A 23,615-nucleotide genomic window follows, 5' to 3' on the forward strand; every position below is an offset into this window, starting at 1 on the left:
TTTACGAAACGCAAACATTTTTTCAGTTGCTCGTAAAAGTTTAACACCTGCGTCGATATTCAAACGGTGCTGAGCTTTTTATCGGTCCCATTAATCCCGGGATCGATTAACGCGCCGTTTCGCGTCGGCAATCGACGCGACCCCGAGGGTAAACAACAAGCACGCGACCCGAGCATCCCGACGACATCGTCGGTAATAACTTGCCATTACGGATAACGATAGCTGTGCGAAGAAAAAGAACGCGCGTGTATCCTCCACCCTGGTTCCCATTCTCTGTATGTACCTGGAATCACTTCTCTCGTTGCCCGCCACCAAGAGAGGTAAGAGGAAGAAGAAGAGGAAGAGAGGTGGTTACGCGTCGAAGGCGGCCCTAAGAACGGCTCGCAAATCATCCGGATGCATCATACCGCAATTACACGGCGAGAGTTCATTTAAATGCAATAAATAATACACCACTCATTGTATCGTGCCATCTGGAGGGATAGGTTTGCTATGGAGCGAGCACGATGAACTCGACCTACAGCTTTTTTCCTGCCTTTTGATACGATGGCGGTTGATTTTGGCAATGGGGTTGTATTTTTTTAACACTGCTAACCACTATGAAGATTATTAACAGGCGGCATCACAAACTTAATGTAACTGAAGAATTTAAAGCAGATCAAGGAAACAAATTTCGTGTAACATTACCATTATGCAAGTATCAAGATTATAAATTTAGAATAAAATCTTTTCATATGCCGCATCATTTCTTGAAACAAGCAGAACTATTCATAACGGGCCACCGATCGATCAAAAGAATGCAGAAGACTGTGAACGGGATAACATTAATGGAAACGCGAACGGAACAATGGTCAAAGGCGGAAGGGTCACGGTTGCGCTCTAGGTGAATCCCCGTACGTCGCGACGATAGTTTGTCCCCCGTGTATTTATCGTTCTAAATCTCGACTCGCTTAATGTGGCCATAAATCCGAGCCACGGTCCCGGCGTCCCATCAAAAAAGAAAACGTCTGTCGTCCCGGTGAAATATTTCGAAGTTTGCAGTACTCCCAAGCGAAAGCAAACCGAACCGACCCCGAGTCGAGCCCCAGAGTCGACGACGCCACCAACGCGACATCAGGATAATTCGACGAGGAATTTGCACATTCCTGGAACGGTGCACACGATACATATGCAAGCTGAAACGCGACAGCATGCTTGCGAACAGCCACGTCTTCCTTCGTCCATGGTCCCTGAAAGATCCGGTTAACAGCAGACAGACGAGAAGCGTGGCGAGACCCTTTGATGTCACGACATATCGGCCGACTCGATCGGTCGACGCACCCTTATAAACAAGGGTTACTCCGAAAAGAAATCGCAATAATTTATACTGTAAGGGCTCGGGCAGGGATCGCGTGTCGCTTGGTTACTACCTACCAAACCCGTACGACTCCACCTATGCATACACACGTGTTCCTGGCGGCTGTCACGTGACCAGACCGAGCATTTTCGTTCCACGCGAAGACGAGGTGGTATGTCTGCGCCAACTCTTGAGGAATCAATCGGCTTGCTATCGATTCGATCGCTATAATTCCTAACTTCGTTAGTTTCCGCGTTCCTTGAGATTACGCAAGGGCAATAATGTCCATTTTGGTCGATTTGAAAGAAATTCTTAAAAGTTTATGAATAGGAAAAAGATATGATGACATACAAATGCCGCAAAAGAAAACTGATGCCATATCAATTTGAAGTTTAAAGTTTCATCAAAACGATTACACAAACACAGACCCAAAGCTTCAGAGCTCAATCGATTTTTAAAATATGGATTGCCGGAAGCTCGAGGCCTGGACGTGTGGCGTATCTTTACGTCAACCAAATGAGCCTTAAATTACATTGGAATTGGAATAATTCCAACTCTTCTGGAAGATGTCCAAGTCTCCTTTAAAATACGCAAAGCTTACCGCGTTCTCGTTAGCCGTTTAAAATCCAAAATACACAAAAAAGATTGCACCATTTTTTTTTTAAAGAAAATAAACAACAAGTATTATCATAACCTTAGTGTGCAAGGTAATTTGTGACCTTGAAAAATGCATACAACCTCCACAAATAAAATTACAGAATAAAATAGAGATTCAGGAAACAAACTAAAATAACACTATCTTTATTTTTTCACTGGCGCGTCTATTTCCGTGTCATCGATGCTAAGGTATAAAAAAAAAGTGACAGAAAAATCCAAGATTATGAAATGACTGAAAAACACCAAAATGCTCAATAAAAGACGAATGGGAGCAACGTTAAAACACCATGGGTGCCATAGCTAGGCTGTGCATGGTTCAGGGTGGTCCAACAACTTTCCGTGGCTGGAATGCAACCACATAACAGAAATCGTCCCTCTAGATCTCTCTCCAGTCTTTTTTCGCCCCCGTCGAAAACTTTTATTTTTATTGTTATTATTATCGTTATTATTTTTGGACGGCTGTAGTCCGTTCTTACGAGGGCCTGCTGTGGAAGGTGGAGTTCTATCCGCCTGATGCTTGGATAGGCGAGCGGAAAGGAGGGCGACTCGAGCCAAGCCGTGGTGGCAAAAGGAGGAACACGAACAGAGAGAAAAAGAGAGGGATATATACGTGTGTGTATCGCCATGCATCATCCTACGTTCGTTCGAGAAACCAAAGGCCACCACGGGGTGCGTTACCTTTGCTGCTTTGCCTATGGGCGCCTCTTCGCCGTTCTGCTAGCGGAATATCCGTGCTGGATTCGAAACATGCGTGCTTTGAACAATTTGTAAGAATGAAACTTAGATTTCCTACCCTTAGTGTTAATTTAATTGAAATTTTAATGATACACGACTTTGTTGTAGCCAACATTCATTCCTTAATTACAAACATCCTAAATAAATTGAATTCCTAAATACGCATGAATTCTCTTCAAATAAATTACGTACAAATTTAAACCGAACAAACGTCACTCTTCGTAGAACGAGGAACGAGGCAAAAGATACCCTGGGCCATAATAAGTCAGCCTAAAAATGTGTTCAAGAGAAACCAAAAATCCGATAGGTAAAGATTTAACGGTGTAACAGCACGAATTACAAGAGACTCTTAAAAAATTTACGACCAAGAGAAAAGAGTGGTATTCGCTTGTTTATCCTTGTTGCTAGCGCCAAATCCGTATCCTAGATCCAATTGTACGAGAGTGCAAGCACATTGCACTCCAAAACGCAACGAACCAAATCACCAAAAGCCGTTCCCCCTTTCCCCCACTTAACGACAAAAAACGAACAGCATCACACCACTGGCAATAAATCGTGGTCAAAAAGAGCAGTAAACGTTTCGATGCCCGAATCCTCGAATTAACTCTCAGATGGTGGATGTTAGATCACACAAGACTTAGCCTAAATCTATCTTATTGAGACTATGATACCTGAATGACACTATAATAATTATACAGAAGAAGCATACACGAGTTCCTTCCGTTTACCCGCTCTGATATTGAAAATCCACTTCTATAGAGGAGGTCCTTCTATACTTGGCATACAAACATAATGCGAGACAGACTACAAGGGGGTTTGTGAGCTCCCAGCGTGGTACCAACGGAGCACAGGTAATGAGACGGCCCCCGACCAAGAGGAGTTGATATGCCCTCGATGACTATAGTCCCTTCACCATAGAACCGTGTGTTACCTTCGGCATCAACCGACTAACAAACCCAACCGACCTATCTCGAATATGCTCGTTTATCCAGCGAAGATGGTGCTAAGGACCTTTGTAATCGTTAATAGTATACACGAAAAAAAAAAATGTAAACTTAACGCTAATTACCATCAATATTTTATAAATATAGAGGATGCAAGGGAGCTTCCCATGATATTTGTCCTAGCTTATCAGTGATCATACAGGCCGTGTTATGCTATAAAATTATGGCTCTTCTGCTTACTAAATTGGATCATTTAATTTTTAAATGAAGACTGGAAGCTTTGAAGCGAGAATAAACTGACATGTTATGAAGAAAAAGAAAATATTACCGAACATGGTTACATTGAAGCTGAACAACGATCTAGGCATGCGTAAATCATGCTACGCTCGAGTTTCCATGATCGTGAGCCGTATTTCCTTAATATGGCGATTTTTGCGTAAACACCAGTGAATCTTCGTAACTTATACACGCGATAACATGCGTACAAATGGAAGCAACGAATTAATGCAACATAGTCTAATGGGTGAACAAACGACTATCATGATCAAATGCTTATACAGACAATTATTTTTCATAATATCACCGGAATCCAACAACGAAGTTGAAAATGTGAAAGCAAGAAAATAATCCTCAGTAATGGGCGACATTTTTCCACCCATGGAATATTACACATAGATTGCCTCATATAATACAACCGTTTATTCAAGCTAGTCTAATCGTTAATGGAATTACCTGGTGAATTAAATTATCCGTAATCAGACCACTGATCGGTGATGAGAGATCAACGATTATATAGTAAAACCATCTTCCATTACAATGAGTTTCATCGTGATACTGTAATGATCAAGAACACTCAACAAACCAATAAGTTCGTCTTGTTCCGTCTATCAAGAACAATTTCTCATTCCTTCACCAAGAGTTTGATTCTTACCGCCACAATTGCAGGGGGCGAAACATAGCTTTCTGTAATTTCGTTATATTCCGTAACGAGGAGAAACAAGTTAATGTTGCGGTGGAAAAGACGCGATTTCTGATGAATCGACCATGCCATTACTCACGATCGTCCTTAGTGTCTATAAAAGTACTCGACTTTTGAGACACAACCAGCCACCAGTCAGCCTCCAAACGCTTGCGGTTCGTCTGTGAGGTGGGCAGTCCGAAAAACCACAAACCGTGTAGTAATTTCAGGTACATTCAACCACAAAAAATTACTATTATCGAAGCATGGAATTGTGTTTGCCGTTACAGACAGGTATAGTATCTTCTGAGTTTAAAAAGATCGAAATGCTGATCGTTCGTGTCGCATGGATCAGTGGAGCTACAAATTCGTGTGAAATAAAATACTGGCAGTCAAATGGAGTCGGTATCCGTTTTAACGAATTTAAAGGTAGCCCCTGTAGTCTATATAGGAACGTAGCTACGAAACCATTTATCCACCCCTTTACCCCTACCACGTAGAAAGGTCACCTAAATCTCGACCGACCCAAGAGTTGCACTCAATATTGTGACCGAAGGTGTAACGTATCGCGTTTTCGCTCTCCTTCGCGTTCTTCCTCTTCTACTCTCGCCTCCGCATCCTGATCGTTCCTCAAGCGACGTAGTTATACGCGAGGCGTTGATTTGATGCACGTTTTAGATACGACCATCGACCAACCAGACGCAAAGATAACGAGCTGCTAATACCAAGCTTGGAACTTACACGGTCGAGAGTATTGAAACTTTTCGTTCCCTTTTTTTTTTTTCTTTTTTTTCGAGTGGCGAGTTGAGCGTACGATCTACACACGTGTACATGTGCGTGTGTATTGTAGGCAGAGCACACGATTGAAAACAGAGAACGGTCGCGGCGCCAACCACTTTTTACCTTTTTCGAACTAATTATCGGCAGTTTGCGCTTCCGTGTCTCGTTAATCTTATCGCACACCCTCCTCCTCCTCCTACTCTATTCACGCTTTCCTCTTTTTTTTTCAACCGTGGAAACTGAACAGTATTACGCGTAACGAAATTCTGTTGTTCAACAACTTTATGAATGTTTTATGAATTTCTATGAAGGAACATTGAACATTCTTCTCACTGTCTATCTCGCCTTTCCATAAGGATTTCTGAGGAATGTTCTTACTGAAGCGAGATAAATTGAACCTTCCATCGAATTGTGTGCTGTCAATTAGTAGAATGTTAGATAGTATTCATTTTATATAATTAGCTAACTGTTGCAAATTATGTAATTCAATGTCTTGTGAATCTGATTAGTTATCTTGAGAGTTGCAAGAGCCTCGATTCTTGCACATATCTTTAGACCCGTGTTCCTGCAACTATCGAGGTTCCACAGTAAATACAATCGCGTCTATCGTGGTCGTTAGACGAAACCTAGTAGGGATGAACAGGTTAAGTACGTATACGCGGACTCGGGCAGTTATTTCGCAGATTTAGTGGGCACACAAGGGTCGGCGCGTGCTGATAATGCTTCGAGTCCTCACCCTTCTCCCTTCCTTCTGACCTTACAACAGGGGGATGATGATTACCGCGTGTCCAGGGAAGTGATTTTTCCAAATTCCCCAACACAATTAGTGGCGACCTTTCGCGGTTTACCCTCTTATTGTGTTTGGGTCTATACGACTCAACCATATATGTAATTTTTTTTACCTTACTTTCATATTTTGTCGTCCTCCATTTTCACGAACGTACATAAAAAACGTTTTTAAAAGGAAGCGAGGCGCTTGCACAACGCACACCGTACACTTCACATGGACGTACAATTATGCAAAAATCGAGCATATCTCTGTAAGATTGAGGGGTGTAAACTTAACCACACCTGCGAGCACAGAGCCAGACATACGATTAAATATCCGAGGTTACGGAATATAATGAGATGCGTGTTCGAGTTTAAGTGGTGAGTCGCGAGTGAGCATCTTCGTGATGCAACCGGTCTCTCTAACCCCTCCACTTCATACACCTAGCCCTCTTCAACGTGGCAGGTTTCCTTTCCTTCCGGCCTTCACCGCAAGAAATGCGATGGCGAAAACTCATATAACGATCAACACGAAATTTCGAAGTAATTACAGATAAAAATACTACTGAAGAAATAAGAACTAAGAAATACTACTGATAAAATCGAAGAGAACTAAGACAGCAACAGGAGGCCAGTGCCATTTCTAGTCAAGGAAAGTTATTGGTGCGAGGCGGCCTGAACCATTCCGAGTTCACTTGGGTCCGTCCGTCACTGGCTTTACCCCTACTCTTTCAACACTATGCGACCCTTCTCCGCTGGCCCATAGGTCCGCTGGACCCTGTTTCCTCTCGACCACAAACATCAACCGTAAACGCCGTTTCTTTTTACCAATCATCTATGATAAATCGAACTCAATCACATTGCAATTTTCATCACAATACTTCTTTTCTCGCTCAATTCATGCTGATATGAAATGATGCAGTATTTTAACAAAAATAATTACAATTAACATATGGAAATGATTTCTGAAGAATGTAAAATGGAGAAAAAACACTGTTTAAGCAATATGAAAAATTGAGAATGTTCAGTGACATAATAAGAATCAAGCAATCGGATCACCGAAGGTATGAAGCTAGGGCTCACAGGACTCTGACCCATAAAACATAGGAACGAGTTCCTATGACGGGGCTATCTCTTTTCTGTGCCCATCGAAGAGGCATAAGAACGAGTCGAAGGCCGTCTCTGGGCGTCGTGCATCAAAAAACCGTTTCTCACGATTGAACTTTGCTCTCGAAGCCGAAGATAGAACGCGATCGTCTCATATCCGTGATAATTAGTGTACCCAGACAAACAAACATGGCGGGGAGGAAAAAGTGATTAATTTAGTGGGAATCGTCGTCAGCGGAAGACGAGTCATTCTTTTCGAGATTGTGACTTTCCTTTTTCTGTTTCGACCTTGCTAACTCCTCCCAATGATATAACTTTAATAATTTGTCCTGTCAAAAGAAGAAAGAGGTATATAATAGGGATCGTGACCTGAAGAAACGTGGAACGTTGTTGGTTGCTACGTCCAAAATAGACTGCGTATACGTCAGCTATACATTAAGTCAGCGCGTTAAAGATATGTAATACTAAAAATCATGACGTTCACTGCATAATACTGTCACATTTTTTATAATACTGCATTAATGAATAACTGAATCAGAGATCGGGATATTCTTCGAGTCAAGAATACCCCTATTTCCAAGTACAAAGGGCCAAAGCAAGTAACTGATCTTTCTTTCTATGTGGAGCACGTCCTTCCGAACCCTCCTTGCAGTGCGAGTGTCGTCGCACGACAAAACATCCACCAGCTACTTGGCCAACCGATAAAAGAACAAACAGAAGGTGGCTTTATTAGCATACGATTGGCACCGTCCATCTTAATACCCCTTCGACGTGGCCCTCTTCCCTTTCTCTACTCTTCTTTGTCCCCCTCGTGAATGCTAGTATCTTTCAACAATGTTTATGCTCGTGTTCATTTGTTTTGTCGTAAAGGGCGCACGCGCCTTCCACCAGACGAATCCTTTTTTCAAATTTGTTCTTTATTTGTAACTGATCTTCTGAAAACTCGAGGCCAAAGAACTCAACGTAATTCAGTAAAGAATTACTGAAAGTTTAAATTAAAAAATGAAATTTCTATTAAGGTAGTCTATGTATTAATATTTTTTGCTATAAAACTTACAGAAGCTTAAGTGAAAGTTGTTCGTATTAACCTGACACGATCCAAGGGAAAATGTTTTTTATCAAATTCACCTTATTGTTACTTTGCTATAACAAAGATTCAACGGTGTTCAATCATGCAAATTGCTTCCTACATAATTTCCCAGAAATTTCATTCTTCCAATACGCTTGTTACATGAAATCAAAAAGGGCACATTACCACGTGCGACCCGGGTCGGGGCCAAAAGCCTTTACCAGCTCCAAAGCTCAATAAAAACATAAATGAACACGCACTCCGCTCTTCAGACGGAACGTAGCATTATTGTTCACGTACTTATCGTAATGATCGTCATTATTGTCATCGAAAGTGTTGCTAGGACGTTCGTCTCACGGTAACGAGTTTAGCATGGCTTGGACGAACAGGATCTCGAAGAGAGAGGCCTGAAGGCACGCCATCGTTATTCAATAATCTCTCAGAGCACAGTACTTGTTTTTAATTAAAGGCTTTAAGTTCCTTCAGGCAATTCCAATCACATCACTTACATTAATAGTACACGTCGTCATTTTAATTTCTGTGATATTTTTTACCACTTTGATGACCGAACAACATCAAATATGGAAAATGCTCGGTCATCTACCATCTTCAAAACTTATATGCATAAACAATTTTTGATGAATATTAATACTTTTTCCTTATATGTGCAGAGATTGTCAATTTCAAATTACATTATGATACTTAGGAACTCTAATCTTGACGAGTGATCGGAATTGCTCCGAATGAAACTCAAAGCGCAACGACGAAGAGCCGCTGGTGTTAATTCGTCCCACTTCCGCTCTACACTCTTCATTAACTGTCCTCACCCTCCTTTTTCTTGTAGCAATTTCCATACTCTTGTGCGAATATAATGCATTAAGATAAGCGATCATTGGCTATTAATTTATAGCTCCTCACGTGTAGATCAAAACGATAGTATCGGATCGCCGAGTACGATGAAGGTCCGCGGCGTTGCTGGTTTTGACGAGAAGGAATCCATCACAATCGCGTGGAATGCGATCTGGAAAATCTCCATGGGCACGATGATACAGTAAAATTAGTTTATACGTCGCTAGAGATCTTTTATATAGACTGTTTTGAATGAAGCGCACAGGACCTCCGGGAATCATTAATAATCATTCATTACTTTGAATAAAAAATTCATTTTTACTAGATACAGGCAGCGTGGGAAATTCCCATATCATTCACTTTCATTCCTTCTCAGTTCTTCCATCATGTGAATTCCAAATCATCTCATTATCTCAAATTCTAGACTCGACCTCTCTGGAGGTACATGAATCGTCCCGCCTCGCAGGCACATATCAAGATCCTACTGTATTCTGTCTAAACGACAAACTACACTCTCCTCAATGTTTTTGAATCGCGTTAAATCACTGTGGCCTTCTAGTTTTTTGCAAGGGAAGGTCGGAGAAGATGTTTGCTAGCTCGCAGCTGGATTAAAGTAATGATTCTTACACGCGTGCACGATTTACGGTCGCTATTTCTCCTTCTAGGATGAAGAAGAGCCTCTGTCGGCAGTTTGTCCCGTCTTCCGCCACGCACTCTTTATTACCCTGTTTCTCGGCCACCTTTCTCCTTCCATGTTTCTCTTTCTCGCTCAACTAGCATCGTGCACCCGCGATTCTGTACAAGTTCAACACATTTAGGGGGTTATCGTATTATGTCGAGTCACGAACTCGTTATAGCACGGCAAGACGGATCGGCGCTATAAAACCACTTGGTTTCAGTTCAACCAAAGGGTGCACACGATATAACTGGTTTACATTTTGCCGCCTTTTATGTTTTCTCCTCCTCGCTCTTTCGCATATCCCTCACTCTTCGCCTCTTGTGTTGCACAGGAAAATTTTTACAAGCACACCAAAGCTGCCTCGAGTCTCTTCGAGATACCATCGTACTCTGGCAACGAATTCAGGAAAAACCGTGGATACAAGATACGAGAAGAGCTGAGAATCGTGAAAAGCCGAGGGCAAGGGATGTGATAAGCGTGCAAAAATGCATCGACGTTAACACTGATGGCTTGTGGTATGCGTTTGTGACCTGTATAGGTGGCTTTTTATGTCACCATTTTTTTCGCAACAGATATACCGTGTACCAATTACAATGTACCAAAAAACTAATATCTCAAGGAGAAGATATGAAAAAAAACTCGAACCGATAAGAAGCAAACTTGAACGCATGAACCAACTGAGAGCAAACTTCACTAAGGGGCGAAAAATGAGCGCTCTAAAAAATCGCTTAGGGAACATGCTCCTACCACTACTCCACGTTATCGAAACGAAACCAGTACTTTCGTTTCACGCAAATTTTAAGTTTCACGGACAAATTGCTGGTCTGTAGTTGGCCGAATGGAAACGACCGGGCTACAAGTGGCTCGGACCGAGTTACGATTCGCCCGAAGGAGAAATGGATTCCACTCCTACCAGCCGATCCGAGTGCTCGTTATCAAGATAACGACGATGTCCATTATGTACGTTGATTTGTCGTCGATTCAAGAGGATGATTTCGTAAAGAATTTCGTGCGTGTTTCATTCGATAATAAATGCTATATAAAGCGTGTGAACTGACTAGTAAGTAAAATCGAAAGGGACGAAATGGAGCGCATCGAACGAAGAACGTGGGAGATGAACAGACGAAAGGTGTAATTTCAGTTACGGTGAGTAAAGTAATGAGCAATCGACGGTCTGAATAGCAATTTCGAGACGGAGCTGCCTCGTTGCTGTTTCATCTTGAAACGAAGCGTCGCTGTATAATGATACGAGCGTTCCTACGCGTAAACGTTCCAACTTCCTCAAGCTCGTTCAACCCTTTAAATTATTCTATTATAGCTTTTTCAAAATGAGACACTACTGTAATGAACTACTTTTACATCCTATATTTAAACCACTTAGAAGTACACTATAGTTTTCTTCTAACCTTTAGTCACATCCTATTAATAGCACTTTGATTAAAAAATAAAACTATTTTTCATTCATTCAAGAATAAATCAGCCATAGAAATTGTCTAACGAAACGAAGGATAAAGGTTCGTGATGGAGATCAATCGTAACAACGATCTCGAAATGTCGAAGGCAGTAAAAGAAGGAGCACGGTGATTGAATGCAGCTCGCGTTCGATGGCGGCTATCCGACGGGAAACGTTCCCTTGCCCTGCTCGACGCGGCGAAATTTCAACCCGGGGTTGGATAATCGTGTAACGAGGAAACCAGAAAGGCTGAAACCCAATTACTGAAATTGCACGCGAGCCTCGAATGCAAGATTAATCAATAAGTGGCAACTTGTTGAGAGAGAATGTCACGAAGCTTTGGCGGGAAGGATTTTCTAATCTCATGGAGCGGATAGATCGAGCAGACTGGTTTACACGATTTTAAACAAGCTGCCTAGAATGGTTAAAGGTAGAGAAAATTGTTGCTTGCATAAAATGTACAGGAGAAAAATGTTACTGTACAGGATGTTTACAAGTGAAATATGGAAGTATGCCAGTGTCTTCGAGACGTATCTGAAAAAGATGGTCTCCGTACCACTTTGAATAGCACATCACACATAAATTGCTACTAGAATGAGTATAATAAGAATTCTATATTTGAAGTTCCATTCTCTATGACCTATTTCTGTAAACATGTCACATAATTGTATCCAGTAACGTAGGCTCGAATGAGTTAACGGACTATTTATCTTATCTCACTTTGAATAGTACCTAAGTATGAAGGTACTGTCCCACTGCGATAATGAAGTCTATACAGGTATTATTGTGGTAAAACAACTAAGATGAGTACAAATGAAGAAGCACGTGCAGATCCTGAAGAGATGTAGTTGAATAACAGAGACCACCCAATCTCTGTGTTACGTAACATTCGCGATCGGCTCGCGGGCAATCACCACTTCTAGGGTGTAATACTCGTGAACGAACAAAGCTGATGAACAGGATACGGATTATCGCTAGTTTGGCTGTAGTTCCGGCCGGCCTGATTCGGATCTCGTTCGCGAAACCCGTTTGTTTCTCTTCCTCTGCAACGATTCTTCCTTCTCTGTTTCGCGCATGTGACGAACGCCACACGCTTCTCCCGTGACTGCACTCGCACGCGGTCAGGATATCGCGCGCACGCCGTCGTAAATCCTCGTGGGCGGAACGTGAATGCGTTTGCGTTGATGTTGTCCAAGAACTATGTGTACATACTAAATGTGTATCGAATTTGTATGATTCGTTTCAGATTTTCCTTGTAGCTTCAATGATTATCGTCACGTTAAGTGTCTTCTTTTGCGGCGAGAAAGTCGGGATTGAGTGTCATCCACTAGGACAGATGATCTTTAAATGATGTTTTTGACAAATTCCCCACTATCTTTTATCAACCCCAAACAGATGCACCAAATTTGTCACTATATCAGAAACTGGAGAATAAAGATTTAAATCGAAAATAAAGGACCAACTGTACGATCGTTCAAGCTAAGAGTAGAGCGACGAGATGCCGAAGAACGATCGAGCTCGACTGGCCAACGCGAGGGAGGTAAAACCCGGAAGAGGACTGGCCCGTTTTCGATGGTGGACCTGACAGAAGGTAAAAGTAACAGTTATATTCATTGTCACAGCCTGAACGCTCGTTTTATGACTCTTGTCCCGTAAAAAAAGCTAACGGTCCAGTCGTCTATAGAAGTGTCCTGTTTATTGGTTTCTCTAACAGCAGAGAAGCGTATCAGGGCAGCCTTAGCGAGGGCTTAGCCTGACTTCATCGTGGAACCGTTCTTTTTCCTGCAGAACGTACACCGTGGAGGACGAACGTGACTATGCGACCATTTGCCAGTTTTATTGCGGGTCCAGGCAAATTACGACGCTACCCCTGAACTTTTACCGTACCTTTTTGAACGGTACGCTTTTTCTCTCCTTCTTCTTTGTGCAAATAGCCGCGTGACGTAATAAAAGTCGAACCTCGATTGACTACGATAGAATCATCCTCGAAAATGTGATTTCTTCCTGAACGTTCGATTTCCGTTTATAGTAAATACATCTCGCCGTCTGTTCTAGTATAAAGCTCGCGCTGTGTGTAATATATAATATGCGGTTAGATGCAAGACTACTTTTAACCGCTGCCATAAATCAAACAACCGACTGCGTGCATTCCTAGAGAAAACCTGCTCTGGCTAGGGGAAAAAAGGACGACCACGCACGTTCGAGATCTTGCTTTGCTTCTAATCAACATACTAGTTTTATTTTACAAAATGACAAACTCTATCAATTATGTTGCTACTCTCGTCAACATCCGTCAGGATGGTGAATCTTTAGTCGAAGAGTTCCTTGTAAAATCGAACACGAAATATATCGAAATTCTGCAAATTACAATTGAAATTAAAATAAAATACTATTAATTTCACCTAGCCCTGTGAAATCGTTAATTGGATCGCAAAAAGGGAACTATCGTTTTATACCAACGCGTATTTTTACTACCGTACGATATAAGACCGATCGTCCAGTCGACATTTTCCGCGAAACAATCATCTAACGAGAGGAAGGGGTATATAAAATATTTTTTGCCCGGGTAGAAAGCCACATAAGGGCCTCTAAAAATGACTTCGAGGGCCGCTCGGACGGCCCAAGCCTTGGGCTGCACTCCAATTAACCCATATATAGATATCCCCTCTATCGGAGCCGAGTAAAAGGAAACCGAGCTAATTCGTTTGATCGATCCTTTCTGCTCCTTTGCAGCGACATTTCCGACCAATACAACTTCCTTGCGCGTTTCTTCCATCCGCCTCATTGATAACCAAAGTAGCCGATCAGCATTTTGAAATCTTGGAACGAAAACAGCGACAACCCATGAAAAACCAGATTCAAGACTTTCTAAACTATTATTACAACGTTACAAGAACTCTTCTTTCATCTAATTTATCAACAAAGTTGCGAGATACCGCGACTATTAGGATCGTCTGCAATCACACAGTTTCTACTACAATATCTTCAAGGTCTGACCAAGGAAACTAGATCTACCACACGCAAACAACACGAAGTGGAGGAAAAAAGCAAAGCGAGAGAAGGGTGGAAGAGAAAAATCGTAGAATACCAGGAGAACGACAGCCGTACGGTAGCCGTAAATTTCTCGAGCTAATGGTGCACAACAAACGCTTGTCCGTACCTAAGCTCATAATGTCCGTTCACGCCAGCCTAATATCGTGGCCTGGCGTTTAATAAATATGTCGCGACGGTAATACGTCATAACTTTTCCACGCGTCGCGATCTCGTGCACCGGTTCACACACCCACATACATACAAGTATGGAAGGGACAAACACGCGAACCAACACGACTGAGTAGCACCAGCGATGTATTACGCTGATATTCGTTGAACGGTTACCCGCGTAATGTCACTGAGTTATATGCTTCTTAAGCGAGACTCTTAATCGCTGGATAACGTTGTCAGCTCTTTCTCTTTCTCTTTCTTTCATGCTTGCTTATTTCATTGCATGTGTCGGTGTACACACCGTGTTTGTACGCATACCGATAAAACAAACGCGCAGTGTCTCGCGCACGTGACGAATGCGTAATTTCGCCACGGACGAATGATTGTCGTACGTTTTTAGTAGCAGAAAAAGAACGCCAAGATTAGCACTGCCCTCCCTTCATCCCGCCCGCCTCTCACGCCCCCACCACGTAACGGCGCCGTGCACCGTGTAAAGTATTCATTGAGTCGAAGTGTAAAGCCGATGGCGTGATTCATGCATCTGGAATTCAGTGGCGCTTCGAGAAAATTAATTAAACTTCAACTGGTTGATCGAGCGATTTTATAGCCTAACGCGACTCGTTTCGCGATCCATTTTTCTTTTTTCTTTTCTTTAGTTCATACAAGGATAACCTCTTGAGCAACCTAGTATGTCTTCACCGTATACAGCATATTTCTTCACAAAATTATTCATTACTTATTTTCATATTCTCAAAAAATACATTTTTTTATTGTTAATTGATTTTGACGTTAATTTTACTCTGTGATTCTACACTCTTCTCCTAGTTGAACACTACCTTTCAACACCTTGCATAGCCGTTGGAAATAGATGAACGAATGGTAAAATCATTTTTATTATTAATGTCGGAACGACACGATTAGCATGGCCTACGGGTGATAACGGTTGTACACGCAGCCACGAGTACACGAAGAATATAAGCAAGCCGAGGAGAAGAAGCATTTATGCGCGCGGTCTTTTAAAAATGCCGAATAGAATCGTACATCATCGGACTGTATGACGGGAAAGGAGCGGTAAAATTAAGAAATTTTCGTTCCGGCGCGCAGCGACGATCGAGCAATTATTTGAAAAGGTCAAAAGGTGTTAGCTGGGATAAATTATATCCGTCATCCTTTCCCACCCGCGTTGCCGGTCAATAGCTACAAAATAAATGGGTACGCGAACGTTTCGATTTAGTTCCCGCGCGAACAGACGTGGCGCTGTCTGACTTACGCGCTCGACAAATAACGAACGATCTGTACTCTCGCGCGCGCACGTGTACGTACAAACATGAAGTTAACAAAAAACCGTAAAAGGAGACACTAAGAACTTGTTTATTCTATGTAGTTCAAACCTCTAATTTCCTTTAACAGTCTGAATCATATTTGTCTACTAATTTTGCCGCGTTTTTTACATACTGTAACAAATCTAATCAAATTTAACTGTCGGTCTCATAAAAATGACAAATGATACCTAATAACCTGTGGCTACTAAAAACCAAAACAAAATCAAAATGTTTATAATAAGTTGCTGATCTCCCCGTTTCTCACTTGCAAGCCACGTGTTCTCGGCATCGTGCGCGATAACTGATACACTGGCAATTAACTGCTGCTCGATATTCATAACTTTCTTACGCTCGTGCTCGCGTAGAATCGGTCGTACCTGAGCGGAATGAAAGAAGGTAACGAAAGGCAGCCGCGATACACAAAAGCGTGGTGGTCAGGTCGCGCACAGCCAGGGTGGCAGGTGCTGTATTTGTAATGGCCGGCCATCCTGGCAGACGGGAGTAAAGCCGCCGTAGGCAGGTTTACCAGTGCAAAAACTACTCTATGGTGCGTGACTTATATACGTCCGTGTCTATTTGCAGAATCAATGCCTCCCAATTACAACTCATCACGTATTAATTAAATACAGGCCACGTGCAAATGGCACTAGAATGTGGCAAGAAATCAAGGATCGAAAGAGGACTAATCAAGGACTGAAAGAAACGAACAGAAGATTCTTTACTCTTGGCTGAATCGAGTGGTTGATGGAAACGATGCGATACGGTAGCAATTCACAGACGATCATCGATTTCAACGAGTTCCACGTACATCGAAGTATCGTAAGGAATCCGTAAGTAACGCTGCGAATGGAAGATCAATGAAAAGAAGAAGGCGTTTCTACGATCGATTAGATTGCAGGTTTCAAGAGAAAAACCTAATAAATGTTTATCAAATTGGGGACTGTTAGGTGACATTTTGTAAGAAGAAGTGTTAGATGGAATGTAACATAATTCATCTCTCTTTAATGATTTAAATAATACCAAATAATTAGCATTCTGATCGCTATGTCTATTGCTTAATTAGATGACAATTAATTCCTTGAAAGAAACTGATCAGCTTCTAAGTGAGAAAAAAAACTTAACTACATACACGATAATTTTACACCATAAACGTGATCAACTCATCAAGAGTATTTAACACAGTCGTTAGAGTAAAAAAAGCATCTATCCTTTTATCGTGCGAAAGTATCGAGAAACCAGTTCATTGTTAGGGGGTAATTTTATTTCAAGACATTCTCCTCTCATCGAATATACGAGCTCAAAATATACGAGCTACGTCTTCATCTCGAAGCAAGCAACCACAGGCAAAGTATTCCGCAAAAACGTGAACAGGAACACTTTTCGATTCAATTATTTTGCCTTGTATCTCCCCGTCGTTCCTTACGGGCATGGCTATACGTATCCTTTGTCTGCCGGTGTAGCCGTTCCGATCGTCGAGCACCTAAACACGTTCTTCGTGCCTACGAAGCGCGGCTGATCCAAAGTATGCATTATCTCTCAGCCTGGAGCAGCGAGAAACGGCAGTCTACCGTGTGTATAGATGAGCAAAAAGTCGAGCCAATCAAAAACATGACCTTTTTCCTGTCAGCGTCAACCTTGAAATCTTCACCAAATGGATTTTCTTCTCTTTAAGTGATTTATGTATCTCGCCATTAACAGGCTTTCCTCATATTCCTCATCGGTAATGATACGTTCTTCGTGGTTCGATTCGTATTAAGATTCCCTTATTTCATGGTGAATTTCTTTAAAGCTAAAATTAGTACAATCTCAATTCCATTCTTTGCTGTTAAAATACACACTCGTTACCGTGGGAACAGGATCGATACGAATTAGTTTCACGTCCACGACACAATGGACTGACCATACGAGAAACAGCGATCTTAAAAACGCGCAGTAATTGATAAACAGCCGTTAACGACAACGTTTCATAGCAAAAGGATTAATCCACGCCGCAAGGGCGATAATTTCTCCTTCCCGCTCACCGAGCTGCATGAAATTTGCAAAACAGCCAGATAGCGTAGTCGGCTGTTGTCGGTGTGTAAAAGCAAACTATAGCCTGGCGGACGTACGGCTCGTACATGCGAACAGCTCGTCCATCAAATTGAGAACCCTGGTAGGCAACGGCTAAACGTGTTGCGCTAGCGATCACCGCCTATATGCCTTTCTTGCGCGCGCGTTACGCGCCGCTCACGTTCCTCCGCTTCTTTTCCTCTCTTTACCGCAACAGCTCTTGTAGACACGAATAAACCATCGCTATTGTTTAGCGGCACCATGTCGCCTTCGTTCTCTGGACGAAGACGTTTCACAGCACTACACGCGGTTCGTCGTCTTCGGATTATTTCCTTACCTATGACTCGGGCTACACGTGTACTCACACGGGATATCGGTGTGTAACATCTTGTAGCCGTTAATCGCATATGTCTAGTTTCCGTCTCGATGGAAATACTTTTACAGAGTCTCGTCTCTGATAGTTAAGCTATAATGATTCCTTGATTTCTTTTTAATTCTGTTAAAATCAGCAATTTTTAAGCACTTGCTATCGTAACATGAGCACAATTTAAGTCTTAGATTTTAAGAATCTATGAATATCTTGTATATTATAGTCCAAAAGCATTTCAAGCTTATCTAAAATAAGAAAAACACGCAAAAATACTTCTTCTGACATGTGCTAATTAATGTAATACATTTCTTGTTATGCGTTAGAAAAATATTCTTTCAGATAATTCAAACAACCAACGTTCAGAGATAATCAAGGTATTAACGTACTTAGGCTCTTTTCCTTTGAACTGAATGGCGACTATGAAACGGAAAAACACGTACTTCCCAGATAAACGTGATAACGCGTGAAAGCATTTTTATGTGTCACGGTAAGTGATCGAAATAATGTAGAGGCAGTAACCAGTGGTAGATTGTATCAAATGAATCCATGTTTATTCCTTCTTTTACGTATGTAAAACGCGCTTTCAAGCCGACCAACCCATCCCGTTCAACCAATCGCATGAAATAACATTTTAAGCCCGTTTATGAGTTGTCCGGTAATAAAAAGAAAAATGTGACAAGGGATATAAGTGATTCCGTCGATCAGAAATTACGCTTTCATGCGGTGAATATCCTCGACACCCGATGATTAGTACCCTTCGAGGTTTTCGCGTTATAACGCAGCAAAATATAAAAATTGATTGACTCGATACTCTCTCGGTTTCGTGAAGAAATTATGCGCTGAGGTATATGCAAATTGCGAGTATCCTGAGATACATTTTGATGGATGTTTGCAATTATTTTTAATGACACGGTTCTGGAATACATATTTTTTCTCACTGTACGAGCTTCAATGTCTCTTCTCTTTTCTTCATTGTTTTCAACCATGTTTCTTATTAAAGAATGTAGGCTGAAAATCAATTTCTGAAAAGGCGCTGTAATCATTATTACTTTTTGTTTAATATTAACATTCGAAATGTGTATTCATTTTATTGTGACATTACTGTTCTTCAACCACTACAAACACTACCAACATCGTTTAATATAGAAATTATATCACCCTACTTCGTGATAAGGTGCAGACACGCCCGCCACACGAGTACGAAGTTCTGTTACATTCACCATAACACCTAAAGATTTATCTTCCAGAGATTAGCTTACGCTGTTCCGCCATTTAAACAATTTTTTCAAACATACCGTTTTTCCTAGTCAAACAGCGTGAAACATATCCCTTTCCTCAACGTTAACAAGATCTAACATCCTACGATTCTATTAAATTTAGCACGTGAGTTTACTCCTTTAATACAAACTATGAGAAACTCCAAGGAACGTGTTAATAGGTCAAACCCGAAGCGATTTAAAATTTATGAAGGTTAAAGCTGCTGATGGCAGATGATACGTGTCCAAATGAATTAAAGGAATTCGGTGATGGCGAAGTGCCGAGCATTCCCTATCAAATGCGAAGGGCCACGTAATTTCCAGAGACTCGAATGTTTTTTGAGCGAACAGTACGCAGAAGCGGCGGGCGTGGAGAAGGGAAAAGGGCGTAGTAAGTCATACAGAGAAGCTCGTACGTCATCCTCCATCCGGGCCAACGAAACAACACATGGAAAGGTTTGTGAAACCTCCATGCACGATGAACGCACCTACTTGGGCTGCCTCTTTAGGTCGCAGTGCACTGGTGTTCGCGCCCAAACGCACATACACCTACCTGCACCTTACATACATACACACACACGTGTGGTGCACGAGTTTCGCTCGCCTGTACACCTTTATTGGTAGGAGAGGTTGAACCACTTGGTCACGGGCGTGCAACACGCACGCCTATACTCGAGACACAACTCCACGATCCGATCTTTTCAATTTTCCGATAGTAAATTAATGCCTTAAACGGTTCGTAAGAACGTCGTTGCTAAGTGCACGCGGGAACGGCACAGCCGGAAACAGCGATCAGGTATCAAGATGGAAAGTTCCCTCGGCCATGTTCGTCAGCCATTGAGGTATACTTCAAAAACACCTATGCTGTACATTAAGCCTTGTTTATTGTACTCATTTCGCAACTAATTATCAATTATTTCTTTTCAGACCTGAATTAAAAATGATAAACGAGGGTGGAAACCGACAGAGACAGAAGAGGACAGGACGATGGTTAATTTACGAAGAGGAGTCCGCATACAGTTGTCGGGGTAATTAGAAGCTCGCGTGAAATAAATCGGTAAAAACAGCCGGCACTACCATAAATGATTTGTACAATGAACTTGCACGTGTTTCTCTTCCAGCAAAACATTTCCCCTTGACTGAACCGCACACGAAGACGCGGAACGATCTTGGTCGATACACACGAAAGATACGCGCTCTGTATTACCGACGAACCTCGTAGCGACGATTGCGGCAAGCGTGGAAGCACATAAGGAGGAGGGGTTAAACGAGCCGAGCCACGATTTCGTCGTCGTAAACGTCAACGTTACGGTTACAGCGTTGTTCCTAGCTGGTTTATATTGAACGAGCTTGCTCCCCGAGGTACGTAACACCTACTGGCAAACCGTCGTATCGTCGAGTAGCACCATACTCGTTTCCAACTCGACAGAGCGTGGCGGGAGAGACCACGTGGCTTTTACGCGGGAACCTCCTCTCTCGACGGTTCGGCACCACCACCACTCAGAGTTCAAGGTTTGTTGGGTTTATCCTTTCGTATACCGTACCGAGTTTAGAATGATTGCCGTAACCACACAATATCAATACGAACAAATTAAAAATACTAAATGAATTATTAATTATACATCATAAAAAAGTGAGGTTTCGACACGTGTTTCGCGCGTTGTCTTAATGAATTATGTCGATTCGGATTTGAATTTTTTAATACTATATACTTTACTTTAAGAGTAAACACTAAGTTTAAAATAAACTCTACTTTTGAACCCGTAAATAGTTACTTCGACGATATTACAGAGATGTTTCCGGAAGCGTAACTTTCCTTCTAATTGAATATCGATCTTTTGAAAACATTATAAGGCAGAATATAGCGCGATACAAGAATTAGCATTCCAAGGGAAATCGTCGAGAAACGAGGCAGTTTTACAGAGAATAAATGAACCACGGGGTGTACAGATAGTATTCAGGGCTTCATCTTCACGCCCTCTAATTACCCCATAGACGTGGCGGACCCTTCAATGAGGGGCCATAAATTTTGCTCGCGTTTGAAAACAGCCCCCGTGAAAAGTGATACGGCACGACAGATAGAAAAAGCCTTTTGTGATTCTGGTGATGTGTCTTTGAAAATTGTCAGCTATACAACAGGAACGTGTTGTTCGATAAAGGTTACGCTCAATCTTACATGATAATTGTTGAATTAAATACACCCCTTATATCAACGACGATGCATTTTACTACCGATAGCGTTACACTGTTTCATTATCGTGACATTAATAAGAGAGATATTTACATTTAGAAACGGTGGCGATGCCGACGCTTCATAATCGCAATAAATCACAATGAATATCAAGCCCGTCTACCCTTTTTGATGTTTATCGTGGCAATGATACAAATGCATTCCGGTGCAATCGAGTATCTTTGGCGTACGCGTGTATTCACGATTGTTAACGTGTGTCTCGAGATTGTGTACCCATAACACACCGATCCCTACAATAAGACCGAGTTAATGATAACGTGTCGATCGCTTTCTGATTTGTGAGATTTACCTGGCATAGATCGCTTCTGCAATCACTTATTGCACACTTAATAACGACATTTAACGCGAATACCGTTAGAGGGCTAATAAATCATGCGACAGACGTAACATCTTCTAGCCAATTTGAAAGGTATGTTAAGAACATAACAAAACTGGACAAACTTCTCCCACGCATACCAAATCACAGTGCGATACTTGCACATATTAAAAGATAAAATTTATATAAGAATACTTATTTTTTACACCTGAACATAAGATAAAGAACAAAGTCTCCATAACCACAAATAGCACTCAAAACCATAAGGGAACATATTTATTATTTTTGAAAAACAGGGATGGTTAAAAATATTGCACTTATTTGCATAAATGATTAATTGCAATTAAGTAAAATATTTAAGATAAACCTGATCGTAAATAGTTAACAGTAAATCGGCGGAAACTTTGAAACACAACAAGAAGGACGAAATTTATTTCCCACCCCCACTCGAATACGATAAACGTGTTGTTTATCATCTTTTCTAGGTAGAGGTTTTTACACATCACGCGACATACAACGAGGAGGTAATAATACTGTCCTGACCAATCGTTCGAGTAGGTGTGCGACGATAAAGCCAAATTATTTATCACCGTTACGAACGAACGCCAGTAGACGTTGATGGCTCTATATTTGCCCACAGAAGACTTTAATCTACGACGAAATAATCCACGATCCTGTATCGATAAATTTTCCTACGCGTGTATCTCGCTTGTACCGGCCAACACTCCGAAGAGCACTTGCCGGCTAGCGAGAAGTGAGTCAACGACTTTCGATCCGCGAGTATGTACATAGAAGAACCTGTTCCGCGCTAGTGCGAGCCGATCAATTGCCTCTTCCCATTCCTACGATTCCTCCTACGTTCGCTTGCATTCCAAGGAATCGTCGGCTCGATTCGTACCTCATAACCAAACGATTAAATCTTTGCCGAGGAAAACGCAAAGCGCCGCATTTCCCGCCGATCATGGCAACGAAGAAACGTAGGACGATTTAACGGCTATAAATCTTCCAGCAGTTATCGAGAGACGTACGGTCGATTCGAGAATATACGAGCAAACTGAAGCAGAGAGGTCTTCCCTCTCCCTCTTTAGTCGAATTATTAGTAAGAAAAAGAACCATCGTCTTTCTCCACACGTATTAAAAATGCTGTCGAAGATAATACTTTATAGAGGACGTAAACAACAAGGTTCGTTTAATAAAATTCTGTTTCTTGTATAAGCACGCGACTACGTCACGAAAGCTCATAAAATAATCCCTACACCTTTTGTATCCATGCAGAGAAGAAGAGAGGAAGAAGAACTCGCGTGGACAAACAGTATGAAAAAATATAGGTGGACCTTAAACCGGACCAAAGGGCGCGACAAAGAGGCTAGAAAAGAGGTGCTCGAAAAGAAGAACCAAAAGGGATAAGATAAAGAAAAAAAAGGAAGACGAATCGAAGGAGGCACTGTTTGAAAGACCTAGAATTTGGTAGAGAGAAAAGGCGGCGACCTCTAAGCGAGATCGAGCTCGAGA

General features: G+C 41.8%; 1 protein-coding gene and 2 long non-coding RNA genes across 9 annotated transcripts in view; 2 read left to right on the plus strand and 1 right to left on the minus strand.

The window, feature by feature from the left end:
* LOC117605540 (uncharacterized) overlaps positions 1-13,298 on the plus strand; it is a 38,291-nt gene extending 24,993 nt beyond the window's left edge. The window contains exons 2-3 of the long non-coding RNA XR_004581731.2: positions 12,582-12,926; positions 13,050-13,298. This is a non-coding gene — a long non-coding RNA (uncharacterized LOC117605540). The remainder of the gene's footprint in view (positions 1-12,581; positions 12,927-13,049) is intronic.
* Ubx (ultrabithorax) overlaps positions 1-23,615 on the minus strand; it is a 150,910-nt gene that overhangs the window by 107,825 nt on the left and 19,470 nt on the right. The window lies entirely within an intron of this gene.
* LOC143306074 (uncharacterized) lies at positions 20,186-20,807 on the plus strand. The gene is made up of 3 exons (XR_013063456.1): positions 20,186-20,378; positions 20,464-20,564; positions 20,658-20,807. It is a non-coding gene; the product is annotated as an uncharacterized LOC143306074 (long non-coding RNA).

Source organism: Osmia lignaria, chromosome 14 (assembly GCF_051020975.1).
Source record: "Osmia lignaria lignaria isolate PbOS001 chromosome 14, iyOsmLign1, whole genome shotgun sequence".
Taxonomy (NCBI): Eukaryota; Metazoa; Arthropoda; class Insecta; order Hymenoptera; family Megachilidae; genus Osmia; species Osmia lignaria.